Source organism: Callospermophilus lateralis, chromosome 7 (genome assembly GCF_048772815.1).
Source record: "Callospermophilus lateralis isolate mCalLat2 chromosome 7, mCalLat2.hap1, whole genome shotgun sequence".
In the NCBI taxonomy this organism is placed as follows: Eukaryota; Metazoa; Chordata; class Mammalia; order Rodentia; family Sciuridae; genus Callospermophilus; species Callospermophilus lateralis.
The window spans coordinates 15089870-15112743 of record NC_135311.1 but is presented as its reverse complement, the minus strand read 5'-3'; the positions used below and the strand labels follow the sequence as shown (position 1 = coordinate 15112743).

The 22874-nt window shown below is 33.1% G+C and overlaps 1 pseudogene; it reads right to left on the bottom strand.

Annotated features, from left to right (window-relative positions):
- Positions 1-9453: 9453 nt before the first annotated feature.
- Positions 9454-10611, bottom strand: LOC143404042 (poly(rC)-binding protein 2 pseudogene; annotated as a pseudogene).
- Positions 10612-22874: the final 12263 nt, after the last annotated feature.

The window sequence follows — 22874 nt, the reverse complement described above, 5'->3', positions numbered from 1 at the left end:
ATTTACCTTGCATTGATTTTACAATTTGGTTCTTGTGAATAGTTCAGCATTAAATATTTTTATATGAATGACAGTCTCAACACACCTCCAGTTACTTTTGGTGTATTTCAGAGGTAAATGCTTGTTCATCTAGTAGTTCTTTATTTTACCAAGAAAGCACCAAATTAATTTTACTTTTGTATTAAAGAGGCATGAATTTTTTAATTTTCTGCATATGACATTTTTTTTCTCTTCGATATTGATCCACTTTATGGTATTTTTTGCAAATGTTATTTTTTTTTTTTTACATAATGCAAGACAGTTGCATTTGGATAGGCAAAAGAAACAGAAAAATACTGCCAAAAAATAGTGGTTTATTCAAAGGTCTAACTAAAACCAATTAGAACTGTGTCAGCAATTTGTACATGTCAAGTGCTATGAATCATCTAGATTTTAGACTTATCATTGACTTAACAGCTTGAAATATTTGGGGGTCTCTGGGATGTATGACATTTTTCAATGGTTGAGACTCTTATCGTTGGGTAATTATGAAGTGTGCATTTTGGCACTGGAGTGTGAAAGCCTAAGAAAAAAAATTATTTGGGCTGTGGGCTCAATCAGCTTCTCAATAAGGAGGATTGACTGCCCTCTAGCAAAGGTTATAAACTGGAACAAATAGTTCTTTGAAAACAAAAAGGAAAACTTTATAATTATGTCATCACTTTAATGTCGAGGTTATTTTTTGTACAGAAGGTTTTTCAAGTCCAATTTCTTATTTCTTATTTTTACTTTGGAAGCATAACTAAGACTTCACAGCTAAATCTGATTTATAAATATGTAATTGCTTTCTTCTTAATTTTTATAGTTTTTGCTCTTATATTCTAGTGTAAAATACATTTCATGTTAAATATTGTACATAATCTCATCTAAATCCAATAACATAACTTGAAACATAAATATTCATTTATATCGATCTTGCTTAAGGCAGAGACTACTTATTCTCCATTTAATTTTTCTGACAAAATTGTCAAAATTAAATTGACCAGAGGTGTGGAGTTTACTTATATACTTTCAATTTTTTTTCATTGTTGAATTGTTCTATCTTGTTCATATGTTCACTACCTGAATATTCAATAATTATAATGTTTAAGGTGATAGGATATATCAATGACAATAAGATACACTATGTAACAAATAGGTAATTTTTACTTAATTTTAGGAGACATACACAAGAACAACTATTGAGGAAAAATTGAAGCACAACATTTTTAAAGGAAATTTTTTTTTTTTTTTTTTGTACCTGAAATTGAACGCACGGGCACTGCACCACTGATCCACATCCCCATACCTTTTTATATTTATTTAGAGACAGAATCCCCCAAAGTTGCTTAGATACTAAGTTGCTGATACTGTCTTTGAACTTATTATTTTTCTATCTCAGCCTCTTGAGCCACTGGAATTTTAGGTTTGTGCCACCATTCTTGGTTAGCTGAATATTTCACAAAGATTAAATGTTGTTCACCTGTATTATTGAAAATTATTCTCACTAACAGAAGTGTTAGTAATCAGGAAACTTTAGGATAAATGTGGCTCCTTTAGTTGATAGCTGGAACTGAATTTTCATCTGTATACCAGGGACTACTTTCATGACAGGGGTGGCTTTACTTACATCGGGTGTGTCTTAGAATTTATTTTTATTTAAATTATTAGTTGTTTACTATTAATTTGTATTCATTTCATTTCACTAAGACTCATATTTATATTTTTCTCTGTTAAATATTTAGAATAATTCTTGCAATAAATAATTATTTAAGATGATGATGATGATTATTTAAAATGGTATCCTATCAATGCATATATATTATAATCATGGAATGTACTTCCCAATTATGTCCATTAAAAATCATTTTGTATTGATTCAAGTTCCATGTAGCTTCATTTTCTTATATAGAAAGGCCCAGATAATAATCTCATCAGAAAGTTCTAGTGCATTCTTTGGGATCTTGTTTAAAAGTGCTGTGTCCTTCTACACTCTCTTTTATGGGTTTTCAAATTTTTATTTTTAGCACTTTTGGGACACAGATGAAGTATTCTCTTTCTAGAATTTCCAAAGAAGAATTTATCACCATGCCTGCGGAATGTATTGTAGTATTCTCATAAAAATGTATCGTTGATTATTGATTTTCTAAATTGAGACATCAGCCATTTCTCAAAATTATTCCAAGTACTTTCTAGAAGTTTCAGAAGAATACTCTTGGATATATTATTTCCACTGGTGATGTACACAATATGGACACAGATCCTGATTTTTTTGGTATGTCTCCATCCAAAACCTCAGAGAGTGAGAAAATGTGCATGTAGTATGTGGTCTAGTGGAAATCTTTGGGATTTAGAGTCATGCATAGTTGATTCTGAATTCTACCTGGTCTTCTTAATAATTGTGGATATTTGAACATGTTTCTTTCCTTCAAACCATTATACAAGCTTCATGTTTAAAATAGGGTAGTGTGATATACAGTGCATGATATCAGCGATTTTTCCTTCTTTTCTGTATTTATAAACTAGGTATTGTATTTTTTATCTTCACATGTTAAAATGCAGAACCTGTTTCCAAGTCCTTAAATCTAATATTTCTTTCTTTTGGGGGGTGGAGTGGGGGAGGTTTGGAGTATGAGGGATTGAACTCAGTGGCACTTGGCGACCGAGCCATATCCCCAGTCTTATTTTGTATTTTTTTTATAGGCAGGGTCTTACTGAGTTTCTCAGTTCCTCAACATTGCTGAGGCTCAGTTTAAACATTTTCGACAATCCTCCTGCCTTAGTCTCCTGGGCCACTTAGATTATGGTCATGCATTTCCTTGCCTGCCATTTTTTTAATTTATTGTGGCTCATAGGAACCTCTAAAGATGAAAATGAATAGGTACCTACACTCAAAAGATCTTGATTTCTTTTGATTTTGCTTTTCAAATCATGTTGTGTCCATAATAACAAGCCCACATTAGAGGAGGAATTATCAAAGCAGAGAATTAAGGTGCCCTGATGAAGATGATACGTAACCCTCTGAAGTTCAACAGTCATCAGCTAACTGTTTCTACCAGGAAAAAAAAAAAAAAAACAATAAGACCAGCATGAATTAATAAACCAGATCAATTATGGTCTAATAAGCTTTAGAGTGACTCATCCATCAATTATAATTGGAAACCAGGATTCTGTCACATACCTTGAGAAAATTCTGTGGAAAACAGCAGTTGCCTTATTGTTACTGTTTTCTTTTTTCCCTAAGTCTGGACCATTATTGAGGTACTATTAGCTCATGCAGACATGTACACATCAGATTTATGCTGAAACTCTCACAGTACCTCATACCAAGTGAGGAAACAATATCACAGCCTGGCATTAAGTCAAAGGCTAAGTTGCAAAATAAGATGTTTTTCTTTAATATATTAAAGTTTCAGAGTCAAGGCTGTGAAAAGATATACAAAATGAGACACCCACTCTTGGAACTTTCTCTTCTCTTTTATGCTGACATCTGAAATGTTAATAAGTCTGTGTTCAGCATCACATAGAATGAAAAAAAAATCAGTATCTTTTGAACCCTGTCTTGTTTGGTCTTCCTTCTCTTTCTGAGGACAGTGCCACTCTTGCTGTTTGGTTTTGGGAAAAGAATTGATGAAAAAGTGTCTTCTCACACCTCTTGTTTGGAATGAAGGAGCCAGGCTGTTTGACTCCCCAAGGTCAGAGGAGCCATATTCTCAAAATGGAATGTGACCACTATGAATTAAGATGTGCCAGAGCCTTAAAATAGATGGAGTTGCAAGGATGTAGTTTTAAATATATATATATTCTTAATTAGTAATTTAATATTTGTCACATAATAATAGTACTCTTGATATATTCAGTTTTGTGATTAAAATAAATTTCATATATGTCTTTTTATTGTAGATACTAAGTTAGTTAAAAACTACACCTGTGCCTAACATATTATTTATATCGGACATTAGAGGAATGCTTCCCAATTGAGAGCTCTAACTGCCTTTTTAGAAAATAGATCAGAAAAATTAAATTAAAAAAATATATTGCCCATTATATGGTTTCCAACAATTAACAATATGTGTGCATATAATTCATACATTGATATTATCATATATAAAAGGCTTAATTTAAATATTCTACTGTAAGGCTAGACTCCATCACTTTTGGAAAAACTTACCTTTTAAAAATCTGCTATCTGTACTCAATTCTAATCATCTTAAAAAAAAAAAAAAAGCGAAGTAAGTGCACCCAAGAACCTACCTATCTTGACTCATTCTGGCCTCATTCATTCCTGGAGTTGATTCCATCTACTGTCATTTGGAAAGTAGGCTCAGCGGATTCAGACTAAGAGGGCAGCAGTTTCCAATCAGCTGCTCTTGGGTGATAATTGTTTGATCCAACATATGATAAGTACTAGAGGTATGGTTTACACTGTGTGATCAAGTTTTAATTTCTGGAGCTTCCATTCTTTCAGATCCATTTCTAGGCTTCCTTCTTAATGCTCAGGAAACCCAGGTTCTGCTTCCACACAGATGATAAAAAATCTATATGGAGAATGCAAGGCACACTGAAAGCCAGGCAATAGTGACTGTGCAGGGTTTTGAGACAGCATCTGTACACTGGAAAGGGAGACCATTTGAAAGAAGTTTCAAACAGCAATTGCTATGGCTGGAAGTGGTTTTGGTAGATGGGAACTTTCCAACATAATCTCCAGTATATGCAAAAATGAATCATCTTATAGAGAAGTTCATTCTCAGTCTCCTTTGACCAATTCAGTGGGAAATGCATCAGCAGCTGAAAGTCTGAACATTCTGTATTAAAGAATCACGATATCTTCAGGCATGACCTGAAGTGTATGTGGACAGCTTTGTTCTGGAAGCGTGGCATCTCCTCAGATTTTGTGATGCTGATTGGCATGATCATCAGGAGAGAATCCCAAATCCAGATGTAATTTTTTTCTCTCATAAAAGTGTTGCTGATATATAGGTAACTGAGTTGCTTTTTTCTCCTGAGCTTTCTATATGTCTGGGAAGCAGGATCTCAAATTTGGAAGGCTGAACTTTTTCTTTAGTTTTATTTTTTTATGGTCTCAGAATATAATTCTCTTTTTTTCATTTTTCTGTTCACACTCCCAATGCCAAATTTATTACTCCACAACATGGTAAACTGTTTTTCATATTTCAAATAGACACATTATTTTGTAACTATATTTTTTAACACTAGATAGCACAGTTTTCATAATATTCATTTTATTTTTTAATTATAGGTGGATACAACATCTTTATTTTATTTTTATGTGGTGCAAAAGATCAAACCAAGTGCCTCACATATGCTAGGCAAGTGCTCTACCTCTGAGCCACAACCCAAGTCCTAGGTGGCACTGTTCATGGGATTTGTATCCTCCTGTTTGTGAGAATTTAATATGAGAGATAGAGAGAGAAGAATCACTTGATACTTTGTAATTAAATGCTCATGCTTGTCCTCTCTTATTCTTCCAGAGACACAGATACCTTACTGGAATGTATTTAAGTAGGGTTCCCTTTGTAGACCTGGCAGGATGATATGTCCTCATGTCATTCTCATGCTTTCTCCTGGGTCAGTTGTTTCTGAGCTACCCAACGGTGTCGTGTCTATATAGTTTTGGAGTGTATAGCCCATTTGAATCTCTGTGTCCTCTCCTGCCAAGAGAAAGCAGTCTGAAATATAGTGTGGAGATTATCTGGGGAGTAGTTGGATCCCTTGCACCTGAAATAAAACTCCTGAGACACTCTTCACTTAAGTCTTTTTTTTATTCTTTGACTACTGGCAATACTGCTACATGATAATGGACATGCAGTAATTTCTTTGACTTACTCATTTTAACTCCTTGAATTTATACCCAGAATTAATTTAACCGTGTTATATATTATTTCTGTTTTAAGTAGTTCAAGGGGTTTACATTATTTTCACAAGTGACTTTTTTAAACTTGCATTTTCACCAACAGTGTGCAAGGGTTATCTTTTTCCAAGATCCATAGTTTATTGACTCTTTTTTGGTATTAGATTACTGACAAAACTATTCCCTCTCTTTTTTGGTGTATGCACTGGGATTGAACTCTGGGGCACTCAACAACTGAGCCACATCTCTAGGCCTATTTTGTATTTTATTTAGAGATAGGGTGTCACTGAATTGCTTAGTGCCTCACTTTTTCTGAGGCTGGGCATTGAACTCAAGATCCTCCTGCTTCAACTTTCCAAGCTGGGATTACAGGCACATGCGACTGTGCCTGGTGACAAAAGCTACTCTAACACTTGTGCTCAGTATACAGGTGTACACTATTTGACTTGTGCATCAAATATGTCAGGGAAGATTGTGGAGTCCAGTCTGTCAAGTATCTACAGAATGAGTGTGTAAAAACCTTTCTGGGAATTAACAAATATATGTACTTTCTAATCCCTTCTTTGAACTACTGCTTGGGATTTTAGCAGCCCATTGAGATGCTTGCAAATCAATGTAAAACCCATAGTTTGTGATCTAGGGGAGATTTGCAAATGATCAGTTAGCTTCACTCCCAGAACTTGAGCATTTGGAATGCCTTTCTATTTGGGGTCCTCTGCCTAAGCCTCCTACCTTTCCTTTTCAGAGTGCTTTGTTATATGTGAGGTAACTAGTTTCTTCCATTGAATGGAAGATGTTAAAGATTACATTAGTCAGGAAGATAAATTTTCCTGCTGAGAAAAATTGGCTGTCATGGAATTTTTAGAGGTACAAACTGGAGACTGGAGCTCTTTGTTCTGAACACCCACAAATGCATAAACCAAATTATTTGTGATTTTATTTCTCTGTCCTGATCCCAGGATTTTAAGCCCATGGATGCCCTTGCATGAACATAGATAAGTATCATTTTTTTTTCTGTGTTCTTAGTAGTATAAATGTGAAGATCCTTCTTCAGCAAAAGCAAAATTAAGATCTAAAGCACAGAAAACTATTTAGAGAGAGGGTGTTATATGTATGGTCCCAATATTCCTCTTCTTGGGGTGACACTGGCTGTTGTTAATTCTGTTCCAATTACATAGCACATTGCCTAAGGCTGGACTGAGGCCCAAGGCTACCCCAGCTTTCTAAAATCATCTAAGTGGGAGATATTTTCCCAGTTGTACAGTTTATATAAATCTTTCAACTCATTCTTTTTACTTTGCCTAAGAGGAACTTGAAACATAATATTTCCATTTAATGTATTCATGGATGGAGAGAAAGTCAGAAGCTACTATTCATTTAAATTTGCAACATTGCCCTCACTTAAAATATGCCTTTTATCATTGCTAGTATCCTGTATCATTAGCAAAATAACAGAATCACCTTATGGTGTATTTTCCATTAAATGAGGCATCATACATACCATACATTTTACAAGTATATAATATATAAATAATATAAAAATTTTACTTGTAAAATTTACCAGAGCTCTTTTAATTTTAGATGTGTTCTCAATGTAACATTTAGAATTACTGACATTTTCTATGCTATATTCACTGTTAATATGTTTAAATATTACTCCTTTGTTAGTATTTTCCCTCTAGTCTATACCTATAAAAATTGTCTTTCTCAAAATATTGAGAGCGATATTTAGCTAATGAATTCTTAGTTTTATTTTGAATTAATCATTTAATAGTATAATTTCTAGTACCCTGATTTTTTAGTCTCTCCCTTATGCTCTTCCCCACCAGCTTTTATGAAATTAACTTGATCTTATTTAATAATGCAAATACTTGATCAGCATCAAAACTCTATAGATCCTGAATTATTACAAGAGGAACATACTATGTAGCTACTATTTCTATTAAGAAATAGAACATTAATGATGCCACAGAGAACAGCTTCGTGTCCTCTTGCTTTTACTATACCCTCCAGTCACCCTAGTGGTAACTTCAACTATTTTTCTCCAACTAGTTCTTTTAAAGTATTATTCCAAGAAGAGTGGGATAATTTATTCATTTAATTATACAACAAAAATGAGTAAAATATGTAGCTTATTGTGTAGGAAACAAAATCTTACACCAATTATACTTGATGTTTTGTTGGTGGAGCAAATCAGAGAGTGATCCAGGAGTCAGAAAAAAAGAGGGGTAGCTCAAAATATCAGGGTTGGAGCATTAAGAGTTCAGTTATGAGGGTTTCCAGAGTATAAGGAGTGGTGGGATGGGTTGAAGAAAAAAAAAAAGATTAGGTGTGAGCTACTGGAGACAACCTGAGGGAGCTCAGATGGAACAGGTTTAGAAATGGAGCAACAGAAGATTTAAGTTGGATGAGCAGTGCCTGGAGAGGAAGAAATTATTCATCTTGAAAGAAAAAGAGTGTGACATCTCTGGTAGAGCTCTACGAGGAGGAAGCCAGGTGTATGCATCCTTGTTTGATTATACTATTAAGTTCTGGGTTTTAGGAGATGCCTAATATGAGGCCACTGGAGTAAGTGTCATGCTGCCACCATATTTCCTGTCTTCTCCTGCTTGTGATCAACATTTTTCTCATCTAATTCACAGTTAGCAGTTTCTTCTTCCTCCTCAGATCCATTCTTTTACTCCTTCACCACTTTTTCTTCTACTCATTCCACTTTGCCTTTTCTTCCATTGTGTCCATGTTCAGATCCTTGATTCCCAACTATGCCACATACCTTATGCTTGACTCCGACATTGTTGTGGGACTGGGCATAGGCTCATTAGAATCTTGGTAACCAGGGTCCAACTTAGGGAATATGGACAGTGGAAGGTGGTGGCAGATGCAGTCTATTTTCATGGTGAAGGCAGCAGTGGCACCTCCCTGTTGGAACATTCAGAATATTTTAGTGTCTAAGAGTAGAACTGATGGCTCATTAAGGTGTACCTATGTAGGCAGTACCAAATCAATTTTCCACAAGGTTCTAAAATTTTGCATGGCAAAGAATAAAGCTTGACAATTCCAATGATTTTTTTTTTTCATTTAAAATATGCAAGCTTGAACAAGGACAAATATTCCCATGAAGGTGAATCCCAGATACAGGTCAACTGCTTCCATGTATATGTATGTGTGCATCCTCCAACCATGGGACTGCACACCTATTCTCCAGTTAAGAACTAGCAAAGTCTAATCCTCAATCTGGGCATAAGGTTTCACAAGGAGCAACTAAATACAGCGTTGTAGGAATAAACAATTGAGGGTGAATAAAAAACATGGGAGTGATGAACAGGAGAAAATATCTTAATTGCAATAAAGCTTCTATTCAAAACCCAATCAGGGTCCTGTAAGGGATAAAAGGTACAAAAATAACAGGAAGACAACAGGACTAAAACCCCCATGTATCACTGTGACATCCAGTTTCTATTCACAAAGAAAAAGCTCCAGTCCATCTCAATGTTTTTGAAAAATTCCTGACATTACAGAACTAAACTGAAATATGGATCTCAGCATTAACATCTGAACAGAGAAAGGAATTAAAATGCTTTAATTAAAAAATCACGAGTGTATGATAAAGTTTGTAGAAACTGAAAATTTACAAACTATTTAAAACCTGAAATCGCTGACTGTTCAGAAACTACACAGATGAATCATGGGTGGTGGTGAGCAGCAGAAAGGGATTATGGATGAATCTGCATTGTTCTAGCTGCTCCCCATGCCAACCATCTCCCAGGAAAGCCTGATGTTGATTAAATACTGAGCCAGGCTAATGCTGGCAGCAGATCCAGTGATGGTAACCTGCCTATCAGTAGATCCTTCCTCTGGGTTCAATATTTTGATCTGCGCCCCAGACATCTGACTAATCTCATTGATTCTGGCACCTTGACATCCGATTATGCAGCCAATGAAATCGTTTGGAATGTTGAGTTCATAAGAAGTAGTCTGAGCAGATACATCCAAACCTGCACTGAATCCAGTGTTGACATGCATCATAGGAAAATGAGATTGTTGCATTGCCAATTGGTGCAGCTTGGTCAAATCTGACTGTGGAATGGCATACTGTTCTTGAATGGTATAGGCCTCTAGAGGTGGTCCCTCCAGGTCAGGGTTGAGGCACATGGATGGGGTGGTGTGGAGAAAGCTCACACTGTCGCTGCCTGTGCTGTACCTGTCCTGACCACCTGCAAAGATGACTGGAGAACTTGATGGCTTGGGCAGGTACGGGATGGTCATGAACACGCAGATCTGTTTGACACCCTCAATGATGGATTGCGGAATGCCAGCAATAGTGTGGCCCGCTCAGTTGAATTGGGGAGCAGAACCCCTGTCACCTGTACTTGAAAAAGTGTTTGTACCTAATTCCAGGTGTGAAGATGCATATTCATAATCTCAGCATTTTAGTAAGATGAAAAAAGAGGATGAATAAATTAAAAATAAAAATATATACATATAAAAGGGAGGGGAATGATGCTCAGTGTGTAGGCAGTTCTGAGTCTAATCCTTGGTATTAAAATTAAAAACAAATCTTTGAACCTTTTGTTTATTTGTCTTTCATAAGAATAGACAGCAAGTTTAGGGGCCCCTTAAGAAACTTTAGAGTGTGATGTCTCTTCAGTATCTGCCATGTCTTTGAGTGGTCATGGTGTAAAAATTACATGAAACTGACCCAAGGTGCCCACAGCTTCCATGTTTGTTGAATTACCTACAGAATACCAACTTGTGCGTAACCCTCCCTTCCTACAGAGCAGCCTATAATCAGGGAATGGTGCACCTTGTTGGACTAGCTGGATACTCTAGATATTATAGGAATATTCTTCATAGGTTTCACCTAAATAGATCAAATATTGGAATATTTGATCTATTTAGATGTCTGTAACTTAAAATAAAGGCAAATATTATTTTTGTCCTCCCTTTCCTTACTCATCTCGGGAAAAATGATTATAAGGTGCCAGAATTTGAAAGGAAAATAAACTGTACCAAGAATTCTGAAAAAAAAAAAAAAATCCTAGTGTGTTTGTTCAGAAGTCTTCAAAGAAAAACTATGTGCTAATTGAAAGACATAATGTAGTGCCTCAAGTTTGGGGTGGTAACCAAATATTTAAGTAAATATGTCTCATTTTGTTTAACATTTCATTACCTATGAAATGTAATTTATCACTAATATTTGAAAGATATAAAAAATGTTTTCAAAGAGAAATGATAGAGACAAATTTTAGAATAAAATTGTATTCAAACTAAGGTCAATTTTTGAGCCTGTAAAAGAACATTATTGAAGGTTAAGTTAGATCTTATTTCTATCTGTGGCTATAGTTTTCATTGCTGTGGAGCTATTTCTAGAATATCAGATTGGAAAAATTCAGAGATAGGTAATAAGCAGCTTTTCTTTTCTAAATCTATATTGCAATACTTCAAATTCATAAAATATAATATATGGATGCATCTAAAATCTTAGGCTGTCAAGAGCTTGTTTTTTAGAAGAAAAGGCAAAAAAAAAGTGAAAAGCAGGTGAACCAAAGGAGTTTAGAACATTTATATCTTTCTGGGAACATTAGGACATGCCACTAATAACAACTACCTGGAGGTTGAGGGAGAAAGGTTAAAGTTCAAGATTAGTGTAGCAACTTAGTGAGACACTGTCTCAAAAGGAAAAAAAAATTAAAAGGCATAGGATATATCTCAGTTGTAGAATGCTCCTGTATCAAAAATATAAATAAATCAAAATTCCAAATGAAGGATCCCTTACCCTGTAGCCAATGAATAAGTATTTTAAGAGTTTTAAGAAAATTGAATATATGTTGGTTTTGGCTGATATGTGATGGCTCAATATTCTAAGGATTTCACATAGAGAAGAAACTTAGGCTTCATTTTTATTTTTTCTTTTACAAATATTTTGTTCTTACCCCTGAATGCAAATGTGTTCAATTAAATATTTTTGATGAAAAAAATGGATATATGCAGAATGAGTAACTGAATCAGCATATTTAAAATAGTGAGGATCTTCTAAATCATAATGGGAAGGGGGCTCTTCACTGCTGTAGCAGAACAGAAAAATTGGAGGTAATATCTTCAACAAGTTGTTTCCTAAAATGGCCTATATAGTGTCCAATTTTTCTCTGACATTTTTTATGTTCTATGCAAGTTTTCAATTGTCAACTTCCTGATTTATATAATTTATAAGAACCTGGTATACACAAGCGTGTTCTTTTTTTTTTTTTCAGAATATGTAACCTGAGCATGTAGATATTGAGATGTTAAATTATAGAAAATGAATCATAAATATAAATGTTTTTCTATTCTGGGGCTTGAAACTGGTACCTCAGTTAGTAAAATTTGAAAGGAGTGAACCTTAACCTTGTGGGATCTGTACTAAATGTTATCATAAATGAATTATTGGACTACTAATTGTTGAAATAATGGTTGTTGTGCAAATTTGAGTATTTGGTATCAAAAGCAGTTGCAGAGTCAGGAGTGGTGACACACACCTCACATCACAATGGTGTGGAAAAATGAGGTAGAAAGAAATAAGTTTGAGTTCAGTCTCAGTAATTTAGAGGCCCTAAGCAACTTTGTGAGCCCAATTATCAAAATTAAAAAAAAAAAAAAAAATTGAAACTTCTAGAAATGCCTTTCTGGGGTAGAGTGCCCCTGGGTTAAATATCTAAATAATAATAATAATAATAATAATAATAATAATAATAATAATAATACAGAAAAAAGACATCACAGATCAGAACCTTAAACTAACTTCACGTATGTGTTTATTCACTAGTGATAATTGAGACCCTGGAAAAAGTAGTATTTTTATGCTTTCAGGGAGGCATTTAGGGTGCCAGAACCTTTCAGAATTTTTTTGTTAACTGCTTGGTATTCTCTCACTTCCTACTTTGAAATGAGGATACATTTTCACAGTGAGATAGAGTTTCACAGTGAGAGTGGTTATCCAAATCTGGGAATGTTAAACTGATGTGTCAGTTTCCTTATAAACTGAGAGATTAACAGTCTTTCGCTTAATTTGCTTTTTAATTTTTTTATAACTTTTTGCCATGTAATTCAAGTTGACCCAAGGACCTAAGTGTTTTGTAATAGTTTGATAGTTAAAATTTTTATTCTATTGTTTTAGAAGTGAGTTGTGATGTTGTGGTCTGAAGAAGTAAAAGTAATTTTTTAAATACAGTACTTGTTTTATGGTATGTGTAAATATGAGAAGATAGACAACTTTGACCATTCAAATAAATATGTGGACTGATGGATGTTTTCGTGTGTCTTTAGTGATCTCATATGGTCACTGAGGTGACCACTGTTGTATGAGTAAAATTATTACTTATAATTTTGCTATGCATGTTTCAAGTATCATTGCTTTGTTTGTTTGTACTTCTTTTGAATATTCAATAACTAATTGCTACTATTATTCATCCTTTGGGATTATGTTGGATTTTTTTTCCACTAAGTGTTTAACTTCACACATTCTGCTCCCTGGGTTCCATTATACCAACTTTATCCACCAATTTTGCTGCTTGTAACTAATTATTAGGGCTGGGGATATCCCTTAGTTGGTAGAGTGCTTGCCTTGCATACACAAGGCCCTGGGTTCAATCCCTAGCACCACAAAAAAGTATCTTATTGAATGGATGAGGTCACTACTATATGTGAAAGACACTTCTTTTAACTCTCAGTACATTTTTTAAGAGAAATAAATACTATGTCACTAATCATATAATTTATGTGATATGTATTTACTCATTTTTATTTCAGGAACCTTTGACATTAAGTGATGTGATCATTGATTTTTCTGAAGAAGAATGGAAATGCCTGGACCCTTCTCAGCAGACTTTATATGGAGATGTGATGTTAGAGATCTGTAGAAACCTACTCTTTATTGGTGAGCCTAAATTTAAGTCAGAATTTCTAATTCAAAACCAAGGATTATTATTTTTTTAAACTGTGTAGAGTGTCTTATTGCAATTTCTATTCTGCATGAAAAAAGTTTTAGATTCTTATTTTTACGACAAAGATTGGCATTTGTTTATGTAAAAAAGAAAATGTTGAAGGTTTTCCTTTTTATGTTTAATTTATCTTTTCTAAGTAGTGGTCACAATGTAGAGAATGAAAATGGTTTCAAATTATTTTAGTGTTTTTTTCCTGGGGAAAAAAATGGAAAATAATTGTGTAGAATCTTATGGGGTATTTTCTTTTTCTTTTTTCCTAATGAGGACAACATTAAGAAGACTTCTGTAGTTACCAAGAAAATAACAAAATGTGACACATTAAATTTTCCATCAAAAATTTTTACTTTCTGGAAGTAATCCTTGGTCACCTTTCTGTCCCCAAAGAAATAACCTTGGGATTTGAAGAGAAAATTGACAGTAGACATATCAAAGTGGGTAGAAATCAATGAAGCAAAGAGTACAGACAAAAGGTCCAAATGTCAAAGAGGAATTCACATGTTAAAATGTTAATTGATAAGCTAAAATCCAACAGAAATTAGTTTTTCAAGCCTAGGTTTGTTTCTATTGCAATCAATAAAGAGCATTCCATGCTCTATATTTACCATGCAATCAATTATTTAAGCTCCTTCTTTTCCTCCAGTGATCTCCCTACATTCAAATTAACAAAGTATTGCAGGAAAGTTAAAAAAAAAAAAAGAAGAAGAAGAAGAAGAAGACACATAGACAAGAGGGAGGAAAGGTGGCATAATGGCAAAGAGGCCAAGCTGCCAAGCTTTATTTGTATCAATAGGTTAATTTAGGTCATTGGCATCATGACTACATATTGTCATTTTATTACTAGGCAGGTTAGAAATTTAGCAACATTATGCACTTTATTCCTCAGTTATATACTAAATTGCAATGTGCAAACTTAGGAGTTTTGTATAGCTCTCAAGAAATTCCATTGTATAAACTTACTATTATGTAGAGAGTTTCAGGTTCATTGAAACATTGTGCTTATAAAAAAAGAGAGAGTTCCTTTATTCTCAGGAGCTGTCTTCCAGAGATCATGTTTGAGGCTGATAAGACTCTAGTGCAGAGCCTTTTTGAGCAGAGCATTTTGCCATAGCAGCTTGGTATTGCACATGCATTTAATTACATTACTAGTTCCTAGGGAAAATTCCAGGGCATTCTAAGTGTGGGAAACAGAGTGCCTGTTACCCCTGGCCTAGGAATTTGCTCACCAGAGGGATGATTCTCTGTATATTTCCACAGTCAGAATCCCTACAAAATATTCCACAATGCCTGTGAGGATATGCATAACCTGGCACTTATTTGTATTCAGGGGCTCCCTTGAAAATCTGCTAATTTCCAAATACCTCTAAGTAAAACCATAATATATTAATATTATAGAAGAGTTTTTTAAATATAATTTAAATATTTATTCATTCAAATTTTTCTCATCAGAGCTTTATATGAATGCTTATACTGGACATTCTGTGAATTTATTCTGCTATGTAATGAATAGCAGTAATTCACAATGACTGCTCCTAGTGGTTATGTGAGTATAGCTGATCAATGTGGTTTAAAGAAGAATTTTCAGGGCTTAGACTATAGTTTAGTGGCAGAGGGCTTGCCTCACACATGTGAGGTACTGTGTTTCATCCTTAGCGTACATAAAAATAAGCGGATAAAATAAATGTATTCTGTTCACCTATAACTACAAAATAATTAAAAGAAAGATTTCTATTGTAATACAATTATTCAGAATTTTGTGGGTTACATTACTCTAATTCTTGTGTCTTTTTTGAGTTTCACTCTTTAGACAGCTTCAGTGTTTTCATTATTTTTCTCACATCAGTGATATTGTTTTTATTTTTATATCTATATGTTATGATTAAATAGAAATTATCATAATTTGTCACTTTAGGAAAACATTAGGTGAAATTAGACTGCACTTGAACCATGTGCCAATTTTCAATCAAGTTTTCTATACTTTTACTTACATGTATAAATATTACCCCTGTTTTATTTATGATTTATATATAGTGCCTTGATTGTTTACCCTGTTCTTGTGCTTCTTCATGTAATGTATCTAAATTTTGTTATGTATATATATACACACTGCAGATTGAACTCAGAGTTTCTATATATATAAATTTTGTTATATACATGTATATGTACTGCAAATTGAACTCAGAGGTTCTTATAATATTTACCTTTATCATCACCCCCTTTTGGCTTTTAGTTTAAAATAGACTCTTGGTAAGTGGCTAAAGCTAAAATTTTATTTGCATGCCTCAGCCTTCCAAGTAGCTAGAATTAATGGCATATTCATCATCTCTATATATATGAATCTGTTCTTTTGTCTAGGAGTAAGATTTTAGCTTTTTAAAGGTACCATAAAGATTTTTACAATTTTTTTAACTTTTATATATTTGTCAAATTTGTAATTGTGATCAAAACTGTGTAACTTTCCTGAATTTACTGTCTTATATATTTTAAATTTACTGGTCAGTAGTGTTCTTTCAATTTTTTTTGTAACTTTTTTTTCTAGAAAGTTTGGATCAACTAAAAAGTAAGTTCATTTTTCATCCAAACAAGTGCTCCTTTGGAATACTTTTTCATCCCTGATGCTATTCCTTTTGGTCTGTATATTTGGCTACAGTAGATATCTCTCATAAGTAGAATTACCTGTTATTTTTTTTTTTTGTCAATTACTATTTCACTTAACACACTGTACTAAAAGTTGACCGTTGTAAATATTATATAATTTCTTATCTTTGAAAAGTTTGAAAACTTTTCATAGTTCATTCCAAATTGCCTTCATGTAATTATGTGAAATGATATTCGATTGGCTTGCCACATTGGTCTCTATTGAATGTTGTTTTAATGAGAATAGATCTGTAAATATATTTTAATTTCACCATCAAGTTGAGGGCTAATTGATGTACTTTCAGTTTTCTTATTCGGGGCTTTCTCAGTTACCCTCAAAATATATTGAATATTGTAGCTTTTATTATTTTTATATCAGGAAGGAGTTTATAAAAAAATTTTAATATGTTTAGTTATTGATGCATCCAGGATATTCCACAGAATTGTTTATACAAAAGTAATGTTGATTATTTGGTATTACATGGACTGCTTAGATTATTTGGGGTGCTATAGGATTTTTTTTCTTTTTTTTTTCTTTTTTTTTAGCAGAGGTTCTTTACAATTAAGCCACATCAACAACACGTTTTTTGGGAAGGGTACTGGGGATTGATCTCAGGGGCACTTGGTCACTGAGCTACATCCCAAGCCCCATTTTTAATTTTATTTAGAAATATGATCTCCTTGATTTGCTTAGCACCTTTCTTTTGATAAGGCTGGCTTTGAACTCAAAATCTTGCTGTCACACTCCCAAGCTGCTTGAAATACAGATGTGTGTTACCATGCCTGGTTGGCAGCTGTTTTTATATTTCTTTTTGTGACGGTGTCTATCTAAGTTGCTTAGGGCCTTGTTTAATCACTGAATTTGGCTTTAAACTCATATTCATAAATTTTGAAGATAACTTTCACTTTTGTTTTGGAACTTATTGTGTTATTTTAGAAAGCAACTTCAATATTTTAATATCTTTAACATTTGTTTTGTGCTTTTAACCTGATCTCTTTGGAATAATATTCCATACACTATAGAGAAGATTGCCTCTGTAAACCTAATTAGTTTTTAATGCTTTTTGAAGTTTTTGTTTTTTTAATTCCCTGGGTACTAATGCAATGCTATTTTTTTGTTTGTTTGCATTAATTGGGAATTGATGTTTCCTACTATTGCTTTGTTGCTTTCTATGATGTTGAATTTTTAGTGTGTGTTCTCTTTTATATATGAAAAATATGTTTGTGTTACAAATATATTCACTATGAATGTATTCCCAGGATTGGTCATATTTATCTTTATATAATAATCTACTTTGTCTCTTATTTATATAGTATTATAATCTTTGCAATTTTGAATGTAATATTTGTTATATCTTTTTGATTTAGTCTTTTGGTAACCTTATATCTAAAGACAATCTTCTGTAGATTTACATCTGAAACAGTTAACATATTTTTAAGTTTAATCTTGTTAGTCACATTGTGTTCTGATTAGGTTTTTTCAAAATAGTTTATTTGTACTTAAGTTACTGATGAGGAAGAACTTACTTCTGTAGTTTTCAAGTTTTATTTATTTCTTATATTTTTTTCTACTATTAAAAAACTGCCTTAATTTGTAGTTCATAAATTTTTATAGTGATATTTCATTTTTTCCTATTTTTGTATCTTTGACATTTATTTTGTCATTATTTGGAATTACATAAAAGTACTTAAAAACAGTAGAATAAATTGAAAATAACATTCTTATGTTCTTATGTGAATACACAACCAGTGTAACTCCACAAAATTTACCACCACAAAAATAGGTAGTTATACTTTATGAATGTATAATATATGAAGATATGTTCTACTGTCATGTATTACTATAGAAGAAATTTTAAAAGTTTCTTACTTTGCACTATGTTTCAAACTGAATTAACTTTGGTTTTCTAAGATAATCCGTGTCTTTACATGTGTTGCCATGATTTATGATTGATTTCACACATGCTTTTCTAACTTGTGCTGATTAACAAAGAATTATGATAATTTTTACGCTTTAGTTTTCCAAATTCTATAGTAGAATCAAATGTTTTATGTACAATAATGAAAGTAAAATAAAATATATATTTGTATATGTATATATATATTTTTTTTTCACATAAGCTTTCAAATTTTTTATCATTGCTGTTGTGCAGATTTATTTTATTGGAGAGATTCCATTGATTATTTCTCTTAGAGCAGGCCAAGAAGTAAAGTCATTTTTGAATATGCATATATCTAAAGCCTGTATTGTTTAAAAAATGATATTGGTGGATAAAGTATTCTAGGTTCATATTTTCTTTTTCTTTCAACATACATACCTTTATGCTCCAATTCTTTTCTGGAAGACTTCTGCAAAGAAATCAATGGTTAACCATAAAACAATATCATTATAATTAAAATTTCTTTTTCTCAGTCATATCAAAATTTTTTCTTGAAGAGTTTCAAAAGTTTGAGTATAAATTTATTAACTTGTGTCATTTATTTATTCATTTATTTATTTGTACTGAGGATGTAACTCAGGGACACTGAATCATTGAGCCACATCACCAGCCTATTTTGTATTTTGTTTAGAGACAGGGTCTCACTAAGGTGCTTCATGCATCACCATTGATGAATCTGTCTTTGAACTCATAATCCTCCTGCCTTAGCCTCCCCAGATGCTGGGATTACAGTCATACACTACATTAACCAGCCCTACCTGTGTCTTTTAATTAATTCTAGCCTTTAATATATTCTTCAAATTTCTAATGTATGAGACTGTGTGTGTGTGTGTGTGTGTGTGTGTGTGTGTGTGTGTGAAATGTGTGTGTGTGGTGCCAGGAATTAAGCCCCACCTTTTGCATGTGAAGTGTTTACCATCTGAGCTGTGTCCCCAGCCTGAGGTATTGTTTTATAAAAAAATATTTTTAGTATATAATTTCTGCTTTTTCTGTTGCTATTTTTTTCTGAATTTCTTTCAATTTTCTACATTGTTATTTATTTTATTAAATATCTTTCAAGTAGTTATTTGGCATTGCTTAGTTATTTAACAGCATCAACTTTTTAACTCTCAATTACTAGTGTTATATTCTTTGTTTGCTTGAGTTGATAATACCTTTTATTATACGAGCTATTATTTTCATTGAAATTTTTATATTTAAAATCTGTTAAACTACATCATTAAAGTCATTTTGGAAAATATTTGTAAGTTACAAAGGAAACAAAAACAGGTCATGTGCAATGATATGTCAATGTAATTCCATATAACTGGGAAGCTGAGGCAGTGGAATGCCAGTTTGAAATAAATTTCAGCATCTTTCTGATAAAGTGTCTCAAAAAAAGCATAAATATAGAAGTGTCTTGGATATATTTTAGTGATAGAATACTCCTGTGTTCAATCTTAAGAAACAAACCCCAAAGAGATAACAAATAAGTAAGAGATATTCATTTCCTGCAACATTTGTGTCACAGGTGGAGTCTGAGTATTTTGAAGTGAAGGGCTGTGATTTGATATTGTTGTGGTAATAGTAATCAGTTTGAATGTTGTCCTCATCTGTGGTGCTATAAATTTTTAAGATGATTTTCAAAGTTTTCACAACTTTTGTCAGTGTATTCTAGTAAACTCTGTATAGATCTTGAGTAAAAGTGGCTTTGAATTATACTGTTCTCTGACTATCCCCCCAACTTTATAAAATTTTATATATTTGCAGAGTATATTCATCATAGTGTAGTAAGCGGAATAACTTGCTATTTTAATTTTTTTTTCAGGCATGACTTCTAATCAAAACCAAGAATTTTCAGGAGAGCAAGAAATAAAATGTTTTTTGCAAAACTTGATAAAGAGAAGGTATGTATAACAAGACATGTAATGCTTAATTTTAAATAAGAAATAGAAATTGAAAGAGAAGGAAATTTTAAAAATTCTTTAAATGAAGAAAAAAACATGAAAATTATTTATACAGAAAATTACACAAAATTACACAAAAATGCCCCAAATTTATTTATCCAAGCATTCATCAGGTTAAATTATTATAAACATCTCAAAAGATTGACTACTCAAATGTGCCAGTCACTTTTTATTTGGTTAAAACTTTTAATTACATTATTGTAATCATAAACTTTTTACTACTTTGTATTCTGTGTAAAAAAAACTTACCATTCAAAATATTTTCAAATTCAAAAACATGTATCAAATTACATATATATGTGATATTTGCAAGCCATTATGAAGCTGCACCTTTATAATATCTTCAGGAAAATAAAGATTCAACCAGTTTGCTCGGCTTTATAAATAGGCAAGTTTTTTAAATTTAATTTTATTTTTTTTATTAGCTACAACTGACATTACAATGATCTTGGCAATTCATACATTTGAATCATTGGGATATAATTTCTTATTTTTCTAATCGTACAGATTGCAAAATCACACTGGTCATAGAATCACCTATACACATACAGCAATCATAAGGTCTATTCTATTCTGCTGCCCTTCCTATCCCCCCTACTCCTCCCCTCCCCTCCCATCATTTCTCTCTATCTAATCTAATGTGACACACTTTTTTTTTCTTTTTCTCATCACAGCATCATACATGTATTCTGTATAATGATGAGGTTCTTCTTCCATCTTCAGTGCAACTCCCCTTCTCCCTCTTTTTCCCTCCCACCTCTCTTCCCTATTTAGTGGTAGTCTTATTCTCATGCTCTTCCTCCCAGTCCCATTTTGAGTCACCCCCCTTATATCAGAGAAGACATTTGGCATTTGTTTTTTTAGGGATTGGCTAACTTTACTTAGCATAATCTGCTCTAATGCCATCCATTTCCCTGCACATGCCATGATCTTGTTACATTTTAGTGCTGAGTAATATTCCATTGTGTATAAATGCCATATTTTTTAATCCGTTCATCTATTGAAGGGCATTTAGGTTGGTTCCACATTCTAACTACTGTGAATTGTGCTCTATAAACATTGATGTTGCTGTGTCCCTGTAGTATGCTCTTTTTAGGTCTTTTGGGTATAGTCTTGAGAAGGGGAATAGCTGAATCAAATGGTGGTTCCATTCCCAGCTTTCCAAGGAATCTCCATTTTGCTTTCCAATTTGGCTACACCAATTTGCAGTCCCACCAGCAATGTATGAGTGTACCTATTTCCCCACATCCTCACCAGCACTTATTGTTGTCTGACTTCATAATGGCTGCCATTCTTATTGGAATGAGATGGTATCTTAGAGTAGTTTTAATTTGTATTTCTCTGATTGATAAAGATGGTGAACATTTTTTCATGTATTTGTTGGTTGATTGTATATCCCCTTCTGAGTAGTGTCTGTTCAAGTCCTTGGCCCATTTGTTGATTGGGTTATCTATTTTTTTGTTGTTTAACTTTTTCAGTTCTTTGTATACTCTAGAGATTAGAGCTCTATCTGATGTTTGAGGGGTAAAAAATTGTTCCCAGGATGTAGGCTCCCTATTCACTTCACATATTATTTCTTTTACTGAGAAAAAACTTTTTAGTTTGGGTTCGTTCCATTTGTTGATTCTTGGTTTTAAGTCTTGTGCTATAGGTGTCTTATTAAGGAATTTGGGGCCTGCCCCCATGGGATGAAGATTAGGGTCAACTTTATCTTCTATTAGATGCAGAGTCTCTGGTTTGATTCCTAGCTCCTTGATCCATTTTGAGTTGACTTTTGTGCATGGTGAGAGAAAGGATTCAATTTCATTTTGTTGCATATGTATTTCTAGTTCTCCCAGCACCATTTGTTGAAGATGCTATCCTTTCTCCATTGCATGTTTTTAGCACCTTTGTCTAATACAAGGTAGTTGTAATTTTGTGGATTTGTCTCTGTGTCCTCTATTCTGTACCACTGAGCTACCAGCCTGTTTTCCTGCCAATACCATGATGTTTTTGTTACTATTGCTCTATAGTATAGTTTAAAATCTGGAATTGCGATACCACCAGTTTCACTCTTCCTGCTTAGAATTACTTTAGCTATTCTGGGTCTTTTATTTTTCCAGATGAATTTCATGATTTCTTTTTTTATTTCTGCAAGGAATGTCATTGGGATTTTGATGGGAATTGCATTGAATCTGTAAAGTGCTTTTGGTAATATGGCCATTTTAATAATATTAATTCTACCAATCCATAAGCAAGGTAAATCCTTCCATCTTCTAAGGTCTTTTTCTATTTCTTTCTTCAGGGATCTGTAGTTTTCATTGTATAGACCTTTCACCTCTTTTGTTAGGTTGATTCCCAGGTATTATTTTTTTTTTTTGAGGATATTGTGAATGGAGTAGTTGTCCTCATTTCCATTTCAGAGAATTTGTCACTGATATACAGGAATGCCTTTGATTTATTGGTATTGATTTTATATCCTGCCACTTTGCTGAATTCATTTATA